General features: G+C 38.5%; 1 non-coding gene and 1 pseudogene across 1 annotated transcript; both read right to left on the reverse strand.

The window, feature by feature from the left end:
• Positions 1-2,687: 2,687 nt before the first annotated feature.
• LOC141421133 (small nucleolar RNA SNORA51) lies at positions 2,688-2,820 on the reverse strand. Its single transcript, XR_012445807.1, has one exon. It is a non-coding gene; the product is annotated as a small nucleolar RNA SNORA51 (small nucleolar RNA).
• Positions 2,821-3,923: 1,103 nt separating this feature from the next.
• Positions 3,924-4,056, reverse strand: LOC141420960 (U4 spliceosomal RNA; annotated as a pseudogene).
• Between the last annotated feature and the right edge of the window lie 2,260 nt (positions 4,057-6,316).

A 6,316-nucleotide genomic window follows, 5' to 3' on the forward strand; every position in this document is an offset into this window, starting at 1 on the left:
GAAATAAGGGCAAAATAGTTTCTGCTGGGTATTGAGGGGGTGGGGGGGAGAGGGAGGGGCGCAGTGAGTGGTAAAGTAGGGGGTGGGGGCAGGGGTGAGAAATGACCCAAGCCTGTATGCACATATGAATAATAAAATTAAAAAAAAAAAAGACTAGAAACTTTTGGGGAAGCGGGGTAAGGGAGAATGATGGAGGGGGTGAATTCAACTATGATATATTGTAAGAACTTTTGTAAATGTCATAATGTACTCCCCAGTACAATGAGAATATAATAAAAAAAAGAAAGTCAAAAAAAAAGTTAAGACTAGAAACTTTGAAACTGCTAGCGAAAACATAGGAAAAACTCTTGAAGGTACAGGTATATAGGTAACACCTTTCTGAATAGAACTGCAATTGCTCAGAAAACAAGAACAAGAGTTGAAAAATGGGATTAAATCAAATTAAAAAGCTTCTGCACAGCAAAAGAAATAACTATCAGAATCAAGAGAAAACCTATAGAGTAGGAGAAAATCTTTACTAGTTATTCACAGGATAAAGAATTAACATCCAGAATATATAAAGAGCTCAAAAAATTAAACATCAAATGAACAAATAGTCCAATTAATAAGAGAGTAGATGAACTGAATGGACAATTTTCTAAAGAAGAAGTACAAATGGCTAATAAATACTTGAAGAAGTGCTCACATCCTTAGCTATAAAGGAAATGCAAATCAAAACAACACTGAGATTCTATCTAACATCAATCAGAATAGCTATCATCAAGAAAACAAATAACTGAAACTTACTCAGTGTGGGGAAAAAAAGACAGAAAACAAACAACAGCTGGGTGTCAGTGGCTCACACCTATAAGACAAGCTACTTGAGAGGATGAGATCAGAAGGATCTCTGTTCACGGCCACCCCAGAAAAATAGCCAAGAGACCTCCATGTCCAAAATAACCAGAGCAAAATGGACTGGAGGTATGGCTCAAGTACTAGATAGTCTGTTTTGCAAACATGTAGCACTCAGTTCAAACTCCACTTCCACAAAAGCATAAAATAAAATAACATAAAAAAACAACTAAAGATAGAACTACTATATGATTCTGCTAAACACCCCTGGCATATATCCAAAGGAAAATGTCTGCACATACAGTTGAGATACCTATACATATTCATAATAGCACTATTCATAATGGCCAAAATATGGAATCAGTATAGGTGCCTATCCACCAATGAATGGATAAAGAAAATTTAGTATATATACACAATGGAGTATTCTTCAGCCCTAAAGAAAAATGAAATGTCATTTGCAGGAAAATGGATGGAACTAAAAATTATCATGTTAAGTGAAATAAGCCAGACAGGGAAAGACAAATATCACACGTTCTCTCTCATATGTGGCATCTAGTCTTTAAAAATGAGTAACAAAAGTAAAACAGGTTGTGTTTGGGGAAAGTATCAACAGGAGGTGGGGAGGGTGAAAGAAGAAGGTGAAGAAGGGGTAAATACAGTCAAAGTACCTTATACTCTTATATGAAAACAGAGCTATGGCCAAGCCAGGTGGCTCACACCTGAAATCCTAGTCACTTGGGAGGTTAAGATCAGCTGTTTCTTAATATTTTGTCCCCCTTTTCAAATTATGTTGTAGGATGTATACGTGTGTGTGTGTGTGTGTGTGTGTGTGTGTGTGAGTGTGCTGTGGACTTCTGTTCTTTGGAATGCTGTTTCAGTATTTTAATGGTGACTTTTTATGAATAAAAGGTTCTTACCTTAAGCATAGTTCGATTTATCATATTTTTCTTTATGGTTTACACTACTTTATCCTGTTTAGAAACTTTTTGTCTATTCCAAGAGCATGATGATGTTTATGTTTTCTTGTACATTTAGATCAGCAACCTATCTGGTGAGGTCGAGATTCCCACCCCCTCCCAAAGGATAGCCAGATGACTCAGATGGCCCATAGTCAAAAAGACAATGCCTTGCCTACTGCTCTGCAAGGTCACCTTTGTTATAAATCAGGTCACCATAAGGGTATGGGCCTGTTTCTGGACTATTTCATTATCCACTGGTCTATTTACCCACCTTTGAGCTAGTAGTATCATTTTACAAAGCTAGGCTTTAGAGGCTGGGGTATAGCTCAGAGGTAACATGCTTAGTATGAATGAGGCCCTGGGTTCTATACCCAGTAATACATGCATCTATTAATTTAAAAAATAAGAACCCCCCCCCCACGGCACACCAGTAATCCTAGCTACTCAGGAGGCATAGATCAGGAGGATCACAGTTCGAAGCCAGCTTGGGCAAAGTTTGTGAGACCCTCTCTAGAAAAAAACCATCACAAAAAAGGACTGGTGGAGTGGCTCAACTTGTAGGCCCTGAGTTCAAAGCCCAGTATGAAGAAAAAAAAAAAGAAGCTAGTTTTTGATATATGGTATGAAAGTTGCTCAGCTTTGGTTCCTCTTCAATCATTGGTTCTTTTTGGCCTTTTGCATCTCATACACACACACACATATATTTTTTTGGTTTTACTGGGGTTTGAACTCAGGGCCTTATGCTTGCTAGGCAGTCTCTCTACCATTAGGCCACTCCACCAGTCCTATATTTCACATATTTTAGAATCAACTTGTCAGTCTATATATAAAATACACATGCATGCTCACCCACAAACCCTGCTGTGTTTTAAATTTTTTTCCGTTTTTCTTTTCCCATGTCTTCCTATTCACAATACTGACCAGGCACAAAGCCTGGGCTGAGGTACATATGGAGTAGTTTTACTTTGCCTCCTCTTTCTATACAGTCAGTGTAAGAACACAGCTTGTGGTAAAGTGCCAGTAGGCTCCTGCTGGATTTTGATTGGCATTGTGTTAAATCTGTGCATTTTAAAGTCATTCCCTCTATTTAGGACTTCAGTTTTCCTTCCATATCATTTTGTAATATTCAGAATGTAGGGCTTTCACATTGTTCATTAGATTTTTTACTAGGCAGTTGATGTTTTCCAAAAGGTAAATGCTATCACTTTAAAAGCTTAATTTCCTCTTTGTTTACTGCCAGCACATAGAAATTGATTTCTGTAAACTAGCTTTATATCCAGTGACCTTGCTAAACATCACTCATTAATTCTAATACCTTGAGTGAAGATTATTTTGGATTATCTATGTATGCAACCATATAATCAGTTTTTTTCCTAACCTTTATCCCATGTTAAAACCATGTTCTCTTTTACACAATATTTTTTAATCTTTATTGATCTTTTCCTTTGCTATAGCCCAGAATAATGGTAAGATTCATCAGCTCTCAGCTCCCCCAAATCTTTATTAATAGTCCTTGATAAAACAGGAGACACATTTGGAAAATGATATTCTGCCCATGAGTTTTTTGTAACTATATTTTGGTCAAGCACTTGTCAGTTTCATACTTGAATTCCTTGAAAATTGTCAGGTCATTTCTAGATTGTTTAACTGTTTCAATGTATTTTAGTCTACTCATTTGGTTTGATCAAAGTTTTCTCAAGGCTCTTATTAAAATGTTAACATCTTGATCAATTCAGCTGAATTGGTTTGGGGAAGTGATTAGTGCAGTATGGCTGGAATTTAGGGTGGTAGAGGTATAAGAGAGGTGAGAGCATAGTTAGTTTCATGCAGAGCAAGGGATATGAGAGGGAGAGAAAAAGTTACCATTTTATTATTATCTTATTTTGAAAGTGATATTCTATTCCTTTTGGGCCACATTCTATTAGAAGCAGGTCACTAGGTCCAGCTCACACTCAAGGGACAGGATAACACGAGTCTATAAATCCCAAGAGGGGCTAATGTTTGGGAACATTTTGAAGAGTACCCTCCCACATGCCTCTTTGTCATTCTGGAGGTGACTTTCAATCTGACTTTCAGAAAAAGCAGGCTAATTTAAATCATGACCAAATTATGTTTTCATTTTTTAATCAGTCTTCATAGAGACTATCAAAAATTGCCAATGCAGACTATATTTCAAGTTATCATAGCAAGGTACTGGGAAAAGTTTTCAATTAGCAATAATCACGCTGCAGATAAACTTCATGTTAGGCCTGGAGGTGGGGCTCAAGTGGTAGAGCATCTGCTTTGCAAACATGAAGCCCTTAGTTCAAACCTCAGTTCCACCAAAAAACCCCCAAAACAATCCCTCCATGTGATCATGCTTTATATTGTTTCCCCACATTGCCACATATCTGGCCAAGCCCAGAATGTTCTCTAAATTGCAGTGTAACACCATTTTTACTCTCTGCCAGGCCATCCCTTCTCAGACCTTCAATGGGTAGTCCTTTGATGACAAGCTCATCTTTTATATATCATATAGCTTTTTTTGTCCTCTAAAATCTTTTAGGTATTGTAATTTTGCTTTGTAAGGGCATAAAACCAAACATCCATTTTTCTTAAAGAAATTACTTTAAGACCATGAAGGGAAAGGTAATATAAATGCAATGTCTTAATAAAATGGTCTAAACATCTTTTTGCCCTAAACTACTCTGCCTATTCATCCTCATACTCACTCCCCACACTCAGTCAGATGGTTACAATGGGGGTCTACAAATCAGAGGTGATCTAACCCAAATTACCCATGAACTTGCATTTCTCCATATACTCTTCATGTTCCTACCGAAGGCCAAATCCTCCAGTCAGGTGCTGAGACCCACCTTTCACCTGTCCAGGCTCTGGAGTCTACTCCTTCTGGCATACTTAAGGATGTTGTTCCCCCAATATTCTTTCCAGCATCATCAAATTTCCTATCTGCATTGAATCTTTCATCAGAACAACATGGTATTATTTCTCTTAAAGATCTTAAAATTTTTCTCTATCTCACTTACTCCTCCAGCCATATTTTATTTCCTTTCCTTTTTAGCAAAATTCTTGAAAGAGTAGTCTATACAGATGTTATTGTTACCAGTGGATAGGGTACCTCAGATGTTCCTCTATAGCCAAGATTGGGATGCTGCCCCAGGTGCAGCAAAAGAACCATGGAGAGTAGGAAGAGAGCAATGATTTATTAAGAAAGTGAAATTACACCTTGAGGCTTGAGGCAGGCAGTTAGATAAAGGCCAAGTTGAAGCTGTCAGGACTTGGGATTTTATTATCCAATGGGGTGGGGTTGCTATGGTGGCATGAAACTCAGGCCCTTCCCTTCTCAAATGGTTTGACAACTCTACAGTGGGAATTCATGCATCTGTACTTTTGGAATGAGTGCAGGCACATGAGCATTTGATCCTCCTTGTACTACACAGTTTAATTCCACCAATGAAAGATGTCACCTTGATATGGGGAGTGGGCTCCATAAGGATATAGGGCCATTGTCTTTTACTTTTGGTGGTACTGGGGTTTGAACTCAGGGCCTTGCACTTGCTAGATACTTGGTACCATAGAAGTCACAATCTCAGCACCCCCCCCCCTTTTTTTCCTCCTTTTTTTGGGTAGTAATAATGATAGCACAGTTTATTAGGAAAGAAATTTAGTGTAACAAGATAAAGTAAGGAGAAAAGGGGGAAAAAGGGAAAAACATTTCTTGCTTTCCATGTAAGAAACGGGAGTAGGCTCTGCCTTATTTTCTGAATAGGGTCTCATTTTTATGCCTGCGATGGCCAGGACCATGATCCTCCTAGCTGGGATGATGGGCATATACCACCACACATAGCTTTTTATTAGTTAAGATGGGGTCTCACAAACTGTCCCCCCAGGACTACTCTCAAACCTCCTGATCTCAGTCTCCAATAACTAGGATTATTACATTCAGCTAGGGCCATTAATTTACTCTTTGGTCCATGGGGTTTTAGGGAAAAGAATCTTGTAGCTCAGGGAACTTCCTCATTTCTGCTCATGCCTTCCTGCCTTCCTGTGCTAATATTACTTGGCCTAGGATAGGACTATGTGCAAATATACCCAACACTGATTGAAATGATCATGTCAAAAATGCACTTGCTATACCTAATCCATTGTCCATAATAGTTTAGAAACAAAGTAGTGTTGCTTGTGCCCCCTTCACTGCAAGCTACCACTTGGACCATTCTACTTAGCATCTTTAGTGTATTGCACTGCATATCATTAGTGTGGGAAAAGGTCAATATTCACGCTTCAAGGTATGGTTTCTACTGAGAGTACTTCTACACCTCATCCTGTGAGGGACTGTCTATAACTGTCTCTGTCTTCTCCTCTAATTCACCACGATCTTGAGCCACCAGGGCACTGAAACTGTTCTTATCAAGGTAACCTTCATGACTTTCATGTTGCCAAATCCAAGGGTCAAGTCTCATACATCTTACTCCACCTGTTAGCATGATACCATGTAATCAATCGATTGTTCTCTCCTTACC

The sequence above is a fragment of the Castor canadensis genome, chromosome 2, assembly GCF_047511655.1.
Source record: "Castor canadensis chromosome 2, mCasCan1.hap1v2, whole genome shotgun sequence".
NCBI classification, from domain to species: Eukaryota; Metazoa; Chordata; class Mammalia; order Rodentia; family Castoridae; genus Castor; species Castor canadensis.